The following is an 18,429-nucleotide window of genomic DNA, read 5'->3' as shown; positions in this document are numbered from 1 at the left end:
AATACTATGCAGCCATAAAAATGAATGCAATCATGTCCTTTGTAGGGACATGAATGGAGTTGGAAGCCATTATCCTCAGCAAACTAACACAGCAAGAGAAAACCAAACACCACATGTTCTCACTCATAAGTAGGAGCTGAACGATGAGAACACATGGACACATGGGGAAAACAACACACACTGGGACTTGTTGAGGGGTTAGGGAGAGGGAGAGCATTAGGAAGAATAGCTAATGGATGCTGGGTTTAATACCTAGGTGATGGGTTGATCTGTGTGGCAAAGCACCATAGAACACATTTACCTATGTAACAAACCTGCACATCCTTCACATGTATTCCTGAACTTAAAGGTTGAAGAAAAAAGAGAAAAAAAAGATACGTTCCATGTGCAGATGAGAAGAATGTCTATTATATTCTTTTTGGGTGAAGTTTTCAGTAGATATGTTAGGCCTATTTGGTCAATTCTCGAATTTAGGTCTCGAATCTATCTTTGTTATGCTTCTGTCTTGATAATCTGTCTAATACCGTCAGTGGGGTGTTGGGAACTCCAGCTATTATTGTGTGGTAATCTAAGTCTCTTCATAGATCTCTAAGAACTTGTTTTATGAATCTGGGTACTCCATTGTTGGGTGCATATATATTTAGAAAAGTTATGTCTTCTTATTGAATCAAATTCTTTATTATTATGTAATGCTCTTCTTTGTCTTTTTGATCATTGTTGGTTTAAAGTCTGTTTTGAATAAAATTATAATAGCAATCGCTTCTCTTTTTAGTTTTTGTTTGCTTGGTTGATTTTTCTCTATCCTTTTACTTTGAACCTATGTTTCCCCTTGTATGTAAGATGTATCTGTTGCAGATAGCATATGGTTGGACTTTGCTTCTTTATCCAACTTGCCACTCTGTGCCCTTTAAATGGGGCATTTAGCCTGTTTATATTCAAGGGTAATACTGATGTTTGCTTGTTTGATTCTTTCACCATTTTAGTTCATTGTTATACAGACTTTATTGTGTGATTGCTTTATACTTTCAGTGGTCTATGTACTTAAGTGTGTTTTGTGGTAGCCAGTAATGGTCTTATATTTCCATGTTTAGTATTGGACCTTCAGGGACCTCTTGTAAAGCATGTATGGAAGCAATAAATTCCCTCAGCATTTGCTTATCTGAAAAGGATTTTATTTCTCCTTTGCTTATGAAGGTTAATTTGGGTGAATAAGAAATTCTTGGTTGGAATTTCTTTTCTTTAAGAATGCAAAATATAGGTCCCCAATCTGTTGTGGCATGTAGCCTGGCAGGGTTCTCTTTGTAGGTGACCAGACCCACCTTTTTAACTGCCTTAAATATATATATATATTTCATTTTGTCCTTGGATAATCTGATGACTATGCGTCTTGGGGATGGTAGTCTTGTATAGTATCTCAGAGAGGTTCTCTGAATTTCCTGAATTTGAATGTCGACTTCATTAGAAAGTTTGGGGAAATTTTCCTGAACAATATTCTAAATATGTTTTCCAAGTCATTTGCTCTCTCTCCTTCTCTTTCAGGGATGTCAATGAGTCATAGATTTGGTCTCTACTTAAGCTCATACTTTTCAGAGTTTTAAAAAATTATTCTTTATTCTTTTTCCTTATTTTTATCTGACTTTGTTGATTCGAGGGACCTGTCTTTGAGCTCTGATATTCATTCCTCAACTTGGTCTATTCTGTAATTAATGCTTATAATTGTATTATAAAATTGTTGTAGTGAGTTTTTCCACTCTGTTAGATCAGTTTGGTTCTTTCTGAAAAATGGCTATTTCAGCTTTTAGCTCTTGTATTTTTTTATTGTATTCCTTGTTTTCCTTGGATTGGGTTTCAATTTTCTCCTGAATCTCAATGATCTTTGTTGCTATCCAGATTCTGAATTCTCTGTGTGTCATTTCAGCCATTTCGACCTAGTTAAGAACCATTGCTGTGGAGTTAGTGTGATCATTTCAAAGTAAGAACACATTCTGGCTTTTTGAGTTGCTGAAGTTCTTACACAGTTTGTTTCTCATTTGTGTGAGCTGATATTTCTTTAATTGTTGAAGTTGCTGTCCTTTGGATAGGGTTTTTTTTTTTCCTTTTAGAATGTTTGGTGCCCTTCAGGGTTTGGATGTGGGTATAAGTTTGGTTCAATTGTCTGACTTCATTTCTGGATGATATCAGGGGGCCAAAGCTCAGCTCAGCATTCCTAGGCTGTGTGTTCTAACCCTGGGGGGCTGGTTCCTGTACCATGGCTTTGTTCTCTGACACCTCCTCTTTAAGCACCTGGTATACCAGAGAAGCCAAAGTGTTTTGTTTTGTTTTGTTTTGTTTTTGTCCACTGGCAACAACATTCCAATAAGGGGTGCCAATAGAAGTGTGTCATCAGGGTAGTGGCTGAGGGATCTGCACTCACATGTGCATGCTAGCTGCAGCCAGGTAGCAGGGATTGCACCTGTTTGTTTGCCAGCAGTATGGGCAGCATGGTGGGGTACATGTGCTCCAGCAGGGGCAGGGCAGCAGCATCTGTGTGCATGCTCCTGTGGGGTTGGTGTGGTGGTCGCGAGTTCCATGGGCATGTGCACTGGGAAAGCAGTGGGGGGAGGTTTTAGGTGAGTGCACACCATCAAAGCAATGGGGTGAACCTGTAGGTGGGTATTCACTGGTGAAGGCCCATCTGCTGAAGCTCTCCAATGGTGGGGCCAGGAAAGGATCTATGGCAGTGGCTTTCCAGAAGATACTCGGTTTATGCATCCGAGGCTGTGCTGCAAATGTGCACAGCCTGACAGGGACCCTGGGAGAGGCTGACAGGCAGGGGTGTGCTCAATTTAGACTGGCCCCATCTCACAGGCAACACTGCCCTGCGCTGTCCAGGACCAACAGTCCACAAAGCCCAAAGTCACCTAGAGAAGCAGGGCAAGCCTTGGGGGATTGGCATCCCTGGCCATGCCCCACTACAGTCATTCCCACACTAAACTAAGCTCCACATAGGCTGAAGTCCTTTACCAGTCACCTATCAAGGCAGCTTTCTTTTCAACTCAAATATCCCTGGGGGTAATGGGGTCTCCTGCAGCTATTATTTCAGGGGTCCACGGTGAGAGAGGGACATTTCTCATCTATTTAACTAATCCTTTCCCCATGAGCTGCTGGGGGCCAGAAATGAGTCCTGGTGCTTGGCAGCCCTGTGGAGGATTCACAACTTCCTCCCCGTTCAACCCATGTGACCCTTTCTCAGTCCACTCTCAATGCCTTCTATCTGCAAATCTGCTTGAAGTGTGCTAGTCTTTTTGTTGGTCTGGGCTTTTGGTGGGAGATGACCTTCCTGGCTCCATCTACTCGACTATCTTGGCTTTTGTCCTGTTTCTGGCTTTTGAGTCACACTATCACCTTAAGATTAGAAAAGTCTTCTATATTTTTATACTATTTTATACGTTATTTAAAAATTCTAAATATGTTATTCATCTTGAATTCATTTTAAGGTAAGGAATATTTTAATATGTATACCTAATTCTTCAATGCTCAGACACAGATGAACATCTGCAAGTATCAAGACAAACCAGGAAAACATAACCTCACCAAACAAACTAAAAAAGATGCCAGGCACAAATACTGGAGAGAGACATCTCACCTTCCACACAGGGAGTGCAAAATAGCTGTTTTGAGGAAATGCAAAGAAATTCAAGATAACACAAAGAATTCAAAATTTTGTCAGATACATTTAACAAAGAGGTTGAAATAACTAAAAATCAAGCAGAAATTCTGGAGCTGAAAAATGCAATTGGCATATGAAGAATGCATCAGAGTCTTTTAATAGCAGAATTAATTAAACAGAAGAAAGAATTAGTGAGCTTGAATATAGGCTATTTGTAACTACACTGAGGAGACAAAAGAAAAAAAGAACACAAAGCAATGAAGCATGCCTATGGGATCTAGAAAATAGCCTCATATGGGAAAATCAGAGCGACTGACCTGAAAGAGAAAGTAGAGAAAGCAGTAGGAGTGAAAAGAGAATGGGATAATAGCAGATTGCTTCCCAAACCTAGAGAAAGATATCAATATCCAAGTACAAGAAGGTTACAGACACCAAACAGATTGAACCCAAAGAACTCTACCTCAAGGCATTTAATAATCAAACTCCCAAAGGTCAAGGAAAAAGAAAGGTTTCTAAAAGAAGCAACAGAAAAGAAACAAATAAAATGCAATGAAGCTCCAATGTGCCTGAAAACAGACTTCTCAGTGGAAATCTTACAGTCCAGAAAAGAGTGGCATTATGGGGCATGCCCAAGATGGCCGAATAGGAACAACTCCAGCCTCCAGCTCCCAGCACAAGTGACACAGAAGACGGGTGATTTCTGCATTTTCAACTAAGGTACTGAGTTCATCTCACTGGGGAGTGCCGGACAATCGGTGCTGGTCAGCTGGTGCAGCTCGACCAGTGAGAGCTGAAGCAGGGCAAGGCATCGTATCACCTGGGAAGTGCAAGGGGGAAGGGAATACCTTTTCCTAACCAAGGGAAACTGAGACACACAACACCTGGAAAATAGGGTAACTCCCACCCTAATACTGCACTTTACCGAGGGTCTTAGCAAATGGCACACCAGGAGATTATATCCCACACCTGGCTGGGAGGGTCCCACGCCAACAGAGCCTCCCTCATTGCTAGCACAGCAGTCTGAGATCTAACTGCCAGGCGGCAACGAGGCTGGGGGAGGGGCGCCCACCATTGCTGAGGCTTAAGTGAATAAACAAAGCCAACGGGAAGCTCGAATTGGGTGGAGCCCACCGCAACTCAAGGAGGCCAGCCTGCCTCTGTAGACTCCTCCTCTGGGGACAGGGCATAGCTAAGCAAAAAGCAGCAGAAACCTTGGCAGAGGTAAATGCCCCTGTCTGATAGCTTTGAAGAGAGCAGTCGATCTCCCAGCACGGAGGTTGAGATCTGAGAACGGACAGACTGCCTGCTCAAGTGGGTCCCTGACCCCTGCATAGTCTAACTGGGAGGCATCCCCCACTAGGTGCAGACTGACACCTCCATGGCAGGGTACACCCCTGAGATGAAGCTTCCAGAGCAAGAATCAGACAGCAACACTCGCTGTTCAGCAATAATCTATCTTCTGCAGCCTCCGCTGCTGATACCCAGGCAAACTCCAACAGACCTACAGCTGAGGGTCCTGACTGTTAGAAGGAAAACTAACAAACAGAAAGGACACCCACACCAAAGCACCATCAGTACGTCACCATTATCAAAGACCAAAGGCAGATAAAACCACAAAGATGGGGGAAAAAGCAGGGCAGAAAAGCTGGAAATTCAAACAATCAGAGCACATCTCCCCCTCCAAAGGAACGCAGCTTATCACCATCAATGGAACAAAGCTGGACAGAGAATGACTTTGATGAGTTGAGAGAAGAAGGCTTCAGTCAATCAAATTTCTCAGAGCTAAAGGAGGAACTACATAACCAGTGCAAAGAAACTAAAATCCTTGAAAAAAGAATGGATGAATGGATAACTACAATAATCAATGCAGAGAAAGCCTTAAAAGAACTGATAGAGATGAAAAACATAACACGAGAAATACGTGACAAATGCACAAGCTTCAGTAACCAACTTGATCAACTGAAAGAAACATTATCAGTGATAGAAGATCAAATAAATGAAATGAAGCGAGAAGAGAAGTGTGGAGAAAAAACAGTAAAAAGAAATGAACAAAGCCTCCAAGAAGTATGGGTTTATGTGAAAAGACCAAATCTACATCTGATTGGTGTGCCTGAAAGTGACGGGGAAAATGGAACCAAGTTGGAAAACACTCTGCAGGATATCATCCAGGAGAACTTCCCCAACCTAGTAAGGCAGGCCAACATCCAAATTCAGGAAATACAGAGAATGCCACAAAAATACTCCTCGAGAAGAGCAACTCCAAGACACATAATTGTCAGATTCACCAAAGTTGAAATGAAGGAAAAACTGTTAAGGGCAGTCAGAGAGAAAGGTCAGGTTACACACAAAAGGAAGCCCATCGGACTAACAACAGAACTCTCAGCAGAAACTCTCCAAGCCAGAAGAGAGTGGGGGCCAATATTCAACATTCTTAAAGAACAGGATTTTCAACCCAGAATTTCATATCCAGCCAAACTAAGTTTCATAAGTGAGGAGAAATAAAATCCTTTACAGACAAGCAAAGAGACTTACAAAGAGACTTAGACTCCCATACAATAATAATGGGAGACTTTAACACCCCACTGTTAACATTAGACAGATCAGCGAGACAGAAAGTTAACAAGGATATCCAGGAATTGGACTCAACTCTGCACCAAGTGGACCTGATAGACATCTACAGAACTCTCCACCACAAATCAACAGAATATACATTCTTCTCAGCACCACATCACACTTATTCCAAAATTGACCACATAGTTGGAAGTAAAGCACTCCTCAGCAAATGTACAAGAACAGAAATAACAAACTGTCTCTCAGACCACAGTGCAATCAAACTAGAACTCAGGACTAAGAAACTCAATCAAAACTGCTCAGCTACATGGAAACTGAACAAACTGCTCCTGAATGACTGCTGGGTACATAACAAAATGAAGGCAGAAATAAAGATGTTCTTTGAAACCAATGAGAACAAAGGCACAACATACCAGAATCTCTGGGACACATTTAAAGCAGTGTGTGGAGGGAAATGTATAGCACTAAATGCCCACAAGAGAAAGCAGGAAAGATCTAAAATTGACACCCTAACATCACAATTAAAAGAACTAGTGAAGCAAGAGCAAACACATTCAAAAGCTAGCAGAAGGCAAGAAATAACTAAGATCAGAGCAGAACTGGAGGAGATAGAGACACAAAAATCCCTCCAAAAAATCAATGAATCCAGGAGCTGGTTTTTTGAAAAGATCAACAAAATTGATAGACTGCTAGCAAGACTAATAAAGAAGAAAAGAGAGAAGAATCAAATAGACGCAATACAAAATGATAAAGGGGATATCACCACCAACCCCACAGAAATACAAACTACCATCAGAGAATACTATAAACACCTCTACACAAATAAACTAGAAAATCTAGAAGAAATGGATAATTTCCTGGACACTTACACTCTCCCAAGACTAAACCATGAAGAAGTTGAATCCCTGAATAGTCCAATAGCAGGCTCTGAAATTGAGGCAATAACTAATAGCCTACCAACCAAAAAAAGTCCAGGACCAGATGGATTCACAGTTGAATTCTACCAGAGGTACACGGAGGAGCTGGTACCATTCCTTCTGAAACTATTCCAATCAATAGAAAAAGAGGGAATCATCCCTAACTCATTTTACGAGGCCAACATCATCCTGATACCAAAGCCTGACAGAGATGAAACAAGAAAAGAGAATTTTAGACCAATATCCCTGATGAACATCCATGCAAAAATCCTCAATAAAATACTGGCAAACCGGATCCAGTAGCACATCAAAAAGCTTATCCACCATGATCAAGTGGGCTTCATCCCTGGGATGCAAGGCTGGTTCAACATACGCAAATCAATAAATGCAATCCAGCATATAAACAGAACCAAAGACAAAAACCACATGATTATCTCAATAGATGCAGGAAAGGCCTTTGACAAAATTCAACAGCCCTTCATGCTAAAAACTCTAAATAAATTCGGTATTGATGGAATGTATCTCAAAATAATAAGAGCTGTTTATGACAAACCCACAGCCAATATCATACTGAATGGGCAAAAACTGGAAAAATTCCCTTTGAAAACTGGCACAAGACAGGGATGCCCTCTCTCACCACTCCTATTCAACATAGTGTTGGAAGTTCTGGCTAGGGCAATCAGGCAAGAGAAAGAAATCAAGGGTATTTAGTTAGGAAAAGAAGTCAAATTGTTCCTGTTTGCAGATGACATGATTGTATATTTAGAAAACCCCATTGTCTCAGCCCAAAATCTCCTTAAGCTGATAAGAAACTTCAGCAAAGTCTCAGGATACAAAATCAATGTGCAAAAATCACAAGCATTCTTACACACCAGTAACAGACAAATAGAGAGCCAAATCATGAATGAACTCCCATTCACAATAGCTTCAAAGAGAATAAAATACCTAGGAATCCAACTTACAAGGGATGTAAAGGACCTCTTTAAGGAGAACAACAAACCACTGCTCAGTGAAATAAAAGAGGACACAAATAAATGGAAGAACTTACCATGTTCATGGATAGGAAGAATCAATATTGTGAAAATGGCCATACTACCCAAGGTAATTTACAGATTCAATGCCATCCGCATTAAGCTACCAATGACTTTCTTCACAGAATTGGAAAAAACTACTTTAAATTTCATATGGAACCAAAAAAGAGCCTGCCTTGCCAAGAGAATCCTAAGCCAAAAGAACAATGATGGAGGCATCACGCTATCTGACTTCAAACTATACTACTAGGCTACAGTAACTAAAACAGCATGGTACTGATACCAAACAGAGATATAGACAAATGGGACAGAACAGAGCACTCAGAAATAATACCACACATCTACAGCCATCTGATCTTTGATAAACCTGACAAAAACAAGAAATGGGGAAAGGATTCCCTATTTAATAAATGGTGCTGGGAAAACTGGCTAGCCATAAGTAGAAAGCTGAAACTGGATCCTTTCCTTACTCCTTATACGAAAATTAATTCAAGATGGATTAGAGACTTAAATGTTAGACCTAAAACCATAAAAACCCTAGAAGAAAACCTAGGTAATACCATTCAGGACATAGGCATGGGCAAGGACTTTATGTCTAAAATACCAAAAGCAATGACAACAAAAGCCAAAATTGACAAATGGAATCTAATTAAACTAAACAGCTTCTGCACAGCAAAAGAAACTACCATCAGAGTGAACAGGCAACCTACAGAATGGGAGACAATTTTTGCAATCTACTCATCTGACAAAGGGCTAATATCCAGAATCTATAAAAAACTCAATCAAATTTACAAGAAAAAAACAAACAACCCCATCAAAAAGTGGGCAAAGGATATGAACAGACATTTCTCAAAAGAAGACATTCATACAGCCAATAGACACATGACAAAATGCTCATCAACACTCGCCATCAGAGAAATGCAAATCAAAACCACAATGAGATACCATCTCACACCAGTTAGAATGGCAATCATTAAAAAATCAGGAAACAACAGGTGCTGGAGAGGATGTGGAGAAATAGGAACACTTTTACACTGTTGGTGGGACTGTAAACTAGTTCAACCATTGTGGAAAACAGTATGGCGATTCCTCAAGGATCTAGAACCAGAAATACCATTTGACCCAGCCATCCCATTACTGGGTGTATACCCAAAGGATTATAAATCATGATTGTATAAAGACACATGCACACATATGTTTATTGTGGCAGTATTCACAATAGCAAAGACTTGGAATCAACCCAAATGTCCATCAGTGACAGACTGGATTAAGAAAATGTGGCACATACACACCATGGAATACTATGCAGCCATAAAAAAGGATGAGTTTGTGTCCTTTGTAGGGACATGGATGCAGCTGGAAACCATCATTCTCAGCAAACTATCGCAAGAACAGAAAACCAAACACCGCATGTTCTCACTCATAGATGGGAATTGAACAATGAGATCACTTGGACACAGGTAGGGGAGCATTACACACTGGGTCCTCTTGTGGGGAGGGGGTAGGGGGTAGGGATAGCATTAGGAGATATACCTAATGTAAATGATGAGTTAATGGGTGCAGCACACCAAAATGGCACACATATACATATGTAACAAACCTGCACGTTGTGCACATGTACCCTAGAACTTAAAGTATAATAATAAAAAGAAGAGTGGCATTACATATGTGAAGTGCTGAAGGAAAAAACCTTTTACCATGAAACAGTGATATGGTTTGGCTCTGTGTCTTCACTCAAATCTCATGTTAAATTGTAATCCCAGTGTTGGGAGAGGGACCTGGTGGGAGGTGATTGGATTATGGTGGCGGTTTCCCGCTTGCTGTTAACATGATAGTGAGTGAGTTCTCATGACATCTGATGATTTTAAAGTGTGGCACTTCCCTTGCCCCTCTCCTTTCACAATGTGAAGAAAGTCCTTGCTTCCCCTTCTCTTCTGCCAGGATTGTAAGTTTCCTGAGGCCTCCCACTGATGCTTCCTGTTAAGCCTGCAGAACTGTGAGTCAATCAAACTTCTTTTCTTCATAAAATGCCAAGTGTCAGGTAGTTCTTTATAGTAGTATGAGAATGGACTAATACAGGAAATTGATACTGACAGTAGGGCACTGCTATAAAGATACTTGAAAAATGTGTAAGCAGCTTTGGAGCTGGATAATGGGCAGAGGCTGGAACAGTTTGGAGGGCTCAGAAGAAGACAGGAAGATGTGGGAATGTTTGGAACTTTATAGCGATTTGTTGAATGGTTTTGACCAAAACGCTGATAGTAATATAGACAATGAAGTCTGGGCTGAGGTGGTCTTAGATGGAAATGAGGAACTTACTGGGAACTGGAGTAAAGGTCACTCTTGCTATGCTTTAGCAGAGAGACTGGTGGCATATTGCCCCTGCCCTACAGATCTGTGGAACTTTGAACTTAAGAGAGATTATTTAGAGTATCTAGCATAAAACGTTTCTAAGCAGCAAAGCATTGAAGATGTGACCTGGCTGTTTTTAAAAGTGTATGCTCATATATTTGAAAAAAGATTATCTGAGACTGAAACTTATATTTCAAAGGGAAGTAGAGCATAAAATTTTGGAAAATTTGCAGGCTGGCCCTGTGGCAGAAAAGAAAAACCCATTTTCCAGGAAGAAATTCAAGCTGGCTGCAGAAATTAGCATAAGTAACAAGGAGCCTAATGTTAATAGCCAAGACAATGGGGAAAATGTCTCCAGGGCATTGTAGCAATCTTCATGGCATCCCCTCCCATCACAGACCCAGAGGCCTAGGAGGAAAAAAATGGTTTTCTGGGCCAGGCCCAGGCTGTGCAGCCTCAGGACACAGCACCCTGCATCCCTGCCACTCGAGCAACAGCCTTGGCTAAAAGGGGCCAATGTACAGCTCAGGCCCTGGCCTCAGAGGGGCAGCCCCAAGACTTCATGGCTTTTATGTCATGTTTGGCCTTTGGGCACACAGAAGGCAAGAGTTGAGGTTTGGGAACCTCCATCTGGATTTCAGAGGATGTATGAAAATGCCTGAATGTTCAGGCAGAAGTCTGATGCAGGGGCAGAGCCCTTATGGAGAACTTCTGCTAAGGCAGTGTGGAGGGAATATGTGGGGTTGGAACCCTCACACAGAGTTCCTGCTGGGACACTGCCTTGGGGAGCTGTGAGAAGAGGGACACCATCTTCCAGACCCCAGAATGGTATTAGTATTTCCACCAACAGCTTGCACTGTGCTCTGGATATGCTGCAAGTGCTTAACACCAGCCTGTGAAAGCAACCAAAGGGGTGGTAGCCTGCAGAGCCATAGGGCCAGAGCTGCTCAACACTTTGAGAGCCCACCCATTGCAGCAGCAAGCCCTGGATCTGAAATGTGGAGTATAAGGTGATTATTTTGGAGTTTTATGATTTAATGACTGCCCTGCTGGGCTTCAGACTTTCATGGGACCCATAGCCCCTTTGTTTTGGCCATTTTTTCCCATTTGGAATGGGAACATTTACCCAATGTCTGTACCTCCATTGTGTCTTGGAAGCAATTAACTTGTTTTTTATTTCACTGGCTCATAGGCAGAAGGGACTTGCCTTGTCTCAGATGAGACTTTGGACTTGGACTTTTGGTTTAACACTGGAATGAGTTAAGACCGCGGAACTGTTGGAAAGGCCTGATTGGTTTTGAAATGTGAGAAGGACATAAGATTTGGGAGAGGCTGGGGGTAGAATGATATAATTTGGCCCTGTGCCCCCACTCAAATCTAATATTGAATTGTCATCCTCAGTGTTGGGTTAGGGACCTGGTGGGAGGTGATTGGATCATGGGGATGACTCCTCCCTTGTTGTTTTCATGATAGTTGGTGAGTTCTCACAAGATATAATGGTTTAAAAGTGTGGCACTACCCCTTCCCTCTCGACTGGATACCGTCTTTCAAAGCAGTGGGTTCTTTTCTGGTCCAGGGTGTATCTAGAAATGTCATCCAGAGATAGGGCCCTGAAAGAGGTTCTCACAGCTCTGACTGGTGCCCTATCCTGCTGTGGATGAGCTGTTATCCAAGAAACAAGACTAAGTCCTCTGCAGTTTCCCTTTTCCTCTCCTCAGGTGGAAGAAAGGAATCTCCTTTGGACCCATAAGCTGTGCAGATTGGGGTTAGGGGAGGCAATGCCAACACTCCCTTAGCCACCCTTGCTAGTGTCTTAGTAGGTAACTTGCCCCCAGTCCACTGTTTCTTGGCCCAGTTCAGTACTTGGACTTTTTCAGCAGTTTCAGTCCATGTGGTCTAGACTGTCTTTCATGTTTATTTACAGCCCCAGAGCACTGTAGCCCATGGTGGCAAGGCTTGTGGAACTCAAAGTCTAACCAGTGGCATCAGCGATTCCTCTCTGGTTAGGGCTGGTTTAAATGCTCCCTTGGTGTGCAGGTATCAGTTGAGTTTGGTCCAGTTTTCCTTTCTGCTATAACAGCACAGCACTGAATTCAGCGCTTCACAAGTGCTGTGTTCTCCCTCCTCTAGCACACAGAAATACTCTCTCTACCACCCTGCAGCTGCCAGGGAATGGAGTAGGGATGGCATCAGCAATTCAAGGCTGTTACTTCTACCTTTTCAGTGTCTCTTTCAGTGATAAGTTAAAAACCGAGTACTGTGAGTGCTCACCTGATTTTTGGTTCTTATGAAGGTGTTTTTTTGTGTGTAGATAGTTGTTAAATGCTTGTTTTTGTAAGGAATGATTGGTGGAGGCTTCTATTCAGTCATTTTGCTGCATATTCCACCTACCAGTTCCTTTTAAACAATCTAGTTTCACTGTTTTAATAAATTTTTTCCAATTTTTTTATTGTGCTAAAATACTCATGAAGTGTACCACCTTAGCTATTTTTAAGTGTACAGTTCAGTGACATTAAATGTGTTCATAATGTTGTGCGACCACCACTACCATCTGTTTTTCTAATTTGGATATTTCTTTGGATTTCTTATATCAAATAATTCATGGTTTTAAATTTCTATAAGACTGAAAAAAGTTTTTGTCAATTTTTTCTGTGTCCTTGAATAATTCCTCCTTTAATATGTATATAATTTATCTTGTATAGTACTTTTGAAAAAGTTTTATACTGCTCTTTTCAGCTTATTATTTTTGTAATTATGATGCAATAGTACCCAAGATTTTAGTCACTGGAAAATATTATAAATTATCCTGCTTGATCATAATATCTTTCCTGGGCAAAATCTTGAATTATTCTGCTAGGAGGGAGCTATGCATTTTTTGGTATAGTCATTTGGCTGTTTGCAAAACAGGACTGGTGAGCTAAGGCAGCAGGTGGTACATGCATGTAATTCAAATTGTTCCTCACCGAAGTTTTGGAGTCTCTATTCTCTGCTCCAGATGATTATTCAGTACTATATTTTGAGGCAGGTGGGAAATAGAAAAGCAAATTTTGTTTCTCTAGGTTCTTATGTGAGGACTTTATGCTCCAAGACATTTTGTTTTTGTTTTGTAGTTGTCTGTTTCATGTTATTCATCTCCGTTCGGTAAACGTTGTCAAGCAGCTATATATTTTGACTATAAGATTATCGTTGTCTCTCTTCACCTTAATCACATTTCACTTAGTTAGCGCATTGCTATGTCCTCATCTTTTTCTCTCCCACCTCTGGGCTATTCTAATTGGCTCAAAACAGAATATGGAAAAATAAAAGTAATATAACCACTTGGTAGACTTTCCTTTAGCTCTAACTCCCCTATAATGCTGCTGGGTAGAAACTGACTCCCAGTGGAATGTTTCCACAGTATCCTGCCAACATGCCTTAGTCGTTATTTTCAGGTTCAGGAATTTTGGTATGGCTCTTCAATAGTTTTGCCGCTTATTATCTAATAATTTCACCCTATACTGTGTATCAGTCTTGGAATCCTTCTTTAGTTTGATCCAAATTTTATTTTATATGAAAGATATTTCTCTGAAATCAGTGATAAAGGGATTGTGAGGGCTTCCGTTGCTTCACTTTTGATGGGATTTTCTTCTTAGCTTTAGTTTCTTTTATTCATTTCTATGCATTTCTGAGAAATTATGCAAATATGCACTCATTTGCTAATAGTGTTTATTTTCTACAAACTTAACCATTATAGATTAATAAAAAGATGAGCAATATTCATTTGATATCTTCAATTTCAAGGAAAATAAGTATTGTTCATATTGAGAAAGAAATCTAGCATTTTTTATTTGGTTTTTTGTTTCATAAAATATACTCCTAATCAATTAACCCTTAAGTCATTACATTACATATAGATTTATTTTCTTGTTAAAAATGTGGAAAAGTAAAACCTCTAATTATATTACTACTTTTAATGAAACCATATTTGAAATACTATGGAGTTGCTACCTACAGGTGTTTTAAACTAATGATGAAATCTTTCTCCAACAGAAAAATGAGTTACTAGAAAGCTCATGAAAACCAAAAAAAAGAAAAAAGAAAATGTGTTCAATCATTTTTTACTAAATTGTTTATAAATGATATTTTTAGAGAGATAAAAATAAACAGGATCTTTTTCCATTTGTTTGTGTTGTCTATGAATTCTTTCATTACTGTTTCATAGTTTTCCTTTTTAGAGATTCTTCACCTCCTTGGTTAAATATATTCCTAGGTATTTTATTTGTTTGTAGCTATTGTAAATGGGATTGCATTCTTGATTTGGTTCTTATTTAGATTTGTATTGGCATACATAAATGCTGCTGATTATTGTACACTGATTTTGTATCCTGCAACATTACTGAATTCACTTATCAAATCTTAGAATTTTTTGGTAGAGGCTTTAGGGTTTTCTATATATAAAGTCAAATCATCAGTGAACAGGGATAATTTGACTTCCTCTTTTCCAATTTGGATAATTTTTATTTCTTTCTCTTGTGTGATTGTTCTGGCTAGGACTTCCAGCACCATACTGAATAAGAATGGTGAAAGCAGGCATCCTGTCTTGTTTGAGTTCTTAGAGTGAATGCTTTCAACTTTTTCCCCTTTAGTATGATGTTGACTGTGGGTTTCTCGTATATGGCCTTTATTATTTTGAAGTATTTTTCTTCTATGCCTAGGTTTTTGAGAGTTTTTTTAATCATGAAGTGATGCCAAATTTTACAAATACTTTTTTATGCATCTATTAAGGTATGGTTTTTGTCCTTAACTCTCTTTATGTGATGTATCACATTTATTGATTTGTATATGTCAAACCATCCTTGCATGCCTGGTATAAAACCCACTTTATCATGGTGTATTGTCTTTTTCATGGGCTCTTGGATTTGGTTTGCTACTATTTTGTTGGAGATTTTTGCATCTATGTTCACTGGGGTATTTGTCTGTAGTTTTCTTTTATGTTTTGTTCTTGTCTGGTTTTGGTATCAGGGTGATACTGGCTTTGTAGAATGACTTAAAGAGCATTCCCTCCTTTTAGACTTTTGAAACAGTTTCAGGAGGATTAGTATTCATTGTTTTGTTTAAGTCTGATAGAGTAGGAAGAATTAATATTGTTTAAATGACCATACCTGCAAAAACAATCTACAGATTAAATGCAACCCCTATCAAAATATCAACATTATTTTTCACAAAATAAGAAGAAACAATCCTAAAATTCAAATGAAACAAAAAAGATCCCAAATAGCCAGAGCCATCCTAAGTAAAAAGAACAAAACCAGAGGCATCACATTACCTGACATCAAATTATATTACAAGGCTGTAGTAACCAAAACAGCATGATAATATTATAGAAATAAACACATAGATAAATATAACAGAAGAGAACCCAGAAATACAGCCCCAAATTTACAATTAACTGATCTTTGACAAAGTCAATGAGAATATACACTGAGAAAAGGACACCCTTTTCAATAAATGGTGCTGGGAAAATTGGGTTACCATATGCAGAAGAATGAAACTGGACCCCTATCTCTCAACATATGCAAAAGTCAACTAAAAATGCACTTAAGACTTGAAACTATAAAAATACTAGAAGAAAATCTAGGAAGAACTCTTCTGGACATTTGTCTAGGCAAACAATTGAAGACTAGGGCCTCAAAAGCACAGACAACAAAAACAAAAATAGACAAATGGAACTTAAACTAGAAAGCATCTGCACAAGAAAAGAAATCATCAACAGAGTGAACAGACAACCTACAGAATCAGAGAAAATATTTACAACTACATATCTGACAAGGGACTAGTATCCAGAATTTACAAGGAACTCAATTCAACAACAACAAAAATAAAACAAATAACCCCATTAAAAAGTGGGCAAAGAACATGAATAGACATTTTTCAAAAGAAAACATAGAAATAAATTGCTAACAAGCATATGAAAAATGCTCATCATCACTAATCATCAGAGAAATGCAAATTAAAACCACAGTGAAGTATCATCTTACACCAGTCATAATGGCTACTATTAAAAAGACACACACAAAAAAATAACAGATACTGGTGAGAATGTGGAGAAAAGGGAATGCTTTTACACTGTTGGTGGGAATGTAAATTATTACAACGTCTATAGAAAACAGCATGGAGATTTCTCAAAGAACTAAAAATAGAAGTTCCCTTTGACCTAGCAGTCTCCTTACCTGGTATCTACCTGGAAAATAAGTCATTGTGTCAAATGGACAACTGCACTTGTATGTTTACTGCAACACTATTCACAGTAACAAAGATATGGAATCAATCTGTGTACATCATTGGATGATTGGATACATAAAATGTGGCATATACATTGAGGAAAGTAGTATGCAGTCATGAAAAAAGAATGAAATCATGTTATTTGCAGCAACATTGATGGGACCAGAGGTCATTATCTTAAGTGAAACAACTCAGACCCAGAAAGACAAATACTGCATATTCTCACTTGTAAGTGGGAGCTAAATAATGTGTACATACATACACATGGACATAGAGTGGGAAATGATAGACAATGGAGACTAGGAAGGGTGGGCAGGTGGGAGTGGATGATGAGAAATTACTTCATGAGTACAATGCATATTATTCAGGTGATCAATACCCTAAAAGCCCTGATTTCACCACCAGACAAACTATTCAGGTAGCAAAATTACTCTTGTACCCTACAAATGTATACAAATAAATAGACAGATAAATAGAAAGATTTCCATAAATATACATTACATTTGGGGGATTTTAATTTCACTTAGTTTAGCTCTTTCACTGCTGTCTTCCATTTCTCAGCATGAAGCTATTCTCTGGGCCAAATTTAAGGCCAATGTGGCTCAATCCCCATCACAATATTGTCAAGTATGACCTAAAAGTTGAAAGGCTGTGATATAATAAATGGTGTGAGAGAAATAATCAAGCAGCTAAGCAAATATATTTTGGATAGAATTAGCAGTCTTTGCCTTAGAACAACATAGCACTTGATGTGATATTTTGGAGTAGAATAAGGAAATTTCTTGGAAAAATCCTGAATATATACAACATACACAAAAATAACAAACAAACCCTTGCTGAAGAAATATTCTCCAATGGATGATGTTTACCTGATTTGGCCATCAAAAGGCTCCCTGTTTGTAATTAGAAGATTTGAATAAGGTTGACTCAATCTAGATATTGATCTATAACTTTAGACAAGACTTTATGGATATTAAAAACAGGTTGTTAAATCCTCATAATTGCATGAGATTATATATATTTTTTCATACAATAAATTTCAACATAAACAATATAGTATAAAAGATATGTGGGCTACAAGGAGAGCTTTTGGGATAAAATTTTTGTTTTTCCTTGGTAATTGGTAAAAATTGTTTCCCAGGTTTTCTGAGGAATTTTCTGTTTTTGACCTGGTCTGGATTCCTGGAACATAGCATACTTTTCCTTGCTTTTGAATCTGAACTCATGCTGCCAACTCTTTCTGGAATGCTCTCAACCCCCACATTCACCAACACACATATTTACCTGCATAATTATTTCTCATTCAACAAGATTTTCCCTTCAGTCTGGTATATGTACTTGTGCATACCTGTGCATACTTAAAATTGTAGCTATCTGTTTAAATATCTTATTCGTCTTTGTAATTCCAGTGCCTAGACAAAATGGTGTTCGACTGAATGCTTGTTGAATAAGTGAAGCACCCACTTTGTTTGTAGAAAATGTCTAACATGGTACTAGATTTCTTGCTTATTTAATATTTCATCTTATGGTAGAATATTCTGTCATAAATAATTAATCATTAACTTACCAAGTAAAACCTATTACTTGCCATTTGAAAGCCACAAAAAAGGTATGTGCCTTTTAAAACCAGTGGAGTCATTGCCTAAGG

The sequence above is a fragment of the Macaca fascicularis genome, chromosome X, assembly GCF_037993035.2.
Source record: "Macaca fascicularis isolate 582-1 chromosome X, T2T-MFA8v1.1".
Lineage (NCBI taxonomy): Eukaryota > Metazoa > Chordata > Mammalia > Primates > Cercopithecidae > Macaca > Macaca fascicularis.
This window is presented reverse-complemented; position numbering follows the sequence as displayed.